The sequence below is a fragment of the Delphinapterus leucas genome, chromosome 1, assembly GCF_059928025.1.
Source record: "Delphinapterus leucas isolate spDelLeu-1000000601 "Yukka" chromosome 1, BTC_Dleu_Yukka2, whole genome shotgun sequence".
Taxonomy (NCBI): Eukaryota; Metazoa; Chordata; class Mammalia; order Artiodactyla; family Monodontidae; genus Delphinapterus; species Delphinapterus leucas.
In genome coordinates, this window is record NC_143129.1 from 70283763 (window position 1) to 70284696 (window position 934).

General features: G+C 53.2%; 1 pseudogene; it reads right to left on the reverse strand.

Moving 5' to 3' along the window:
* Window positions 1-296: 296 nt before the first annotated feature.
* On the reverse strand, window positions 297-934 carry LOC149750530 (ferritin light chain pseudogene; annotated as a pseudogene).

The window sequence follows — 934 nt, forward strand, 5'->3', positions numbered from 1 at the left end:
CTCTATGGGGAATGTGGTCCAAGGTCCTACATTTTCTGACCTCACCTTTTTTGAGTCTCGGCACATTTGACTCACTTAAACCTGTTAAAGACTAACCTATCCAGATAAAAATCATCAAACAGGATCAATGAAGAATTGCTATACATTAGGGTTCATTTGAATATCTATCTTTTTTTTTTTTTTTTGCTGCAAAAAGCTTTATTGTTTCCATTTGGTCCACGTCTTGGGAGAGGGCCCCAGGATGGTTAAAAAGCTGCCTAGTGGCTGCAGAGCGGGGCTTCAGGCAGAAGCTCTGACGCCAGAGGGGCTCCTCAGAGGCCGCTGGACTTCAGCGACTCCTGTTCGTGCTCGAGGGTGAGCCTTTCAAAGAGATACTCGCCCAGCCCAGCCTGCGGACCAGCCAGCCTGCGGAGGTTGGTCAGGTGGTCGCCCATCTTCTTGATGAGTTTCACCTCCCCATCTAGGAAGTGGCTCTCCAGGAAGTCGCAGAGGTGGGGGTCTGCGCGGGCACAACCCAGGGCATGCAGATCCAGAAGGGCCTGATTCAGGTTCTTCTCCATGTTAATGGCGGCTTCCATAGCGTCCTGGGTTTTACCCCACTCATCTTGAGATGGCTTCTGCACGTCCTGGAAGAGGGCGCGGCCGCCACTTGGTTTTGCATTTTCAAGAGACGCTGGGCGCTCTCCTGCTTCTCTTCGGCCAATTCGCGGAAAAAGTGGCCCACGCCCTCCAGAGCCACATCGTCGCGGTCGAAATAGAAGCCCAGAGAGAGGTAGGTGTAGGAGGCCCGCAGATGCATGCTGACCAGGCGGTTGACGGCAGCCTCCACCTCGGTGGAATAATTCTGACGAATCTGGGAGCTCATGGTTGATCGGTAATAAGGAGTTCGGCTCAGAAAATGGTGTTGGCTGGTCCCGGTGACCGAGGATAGCTG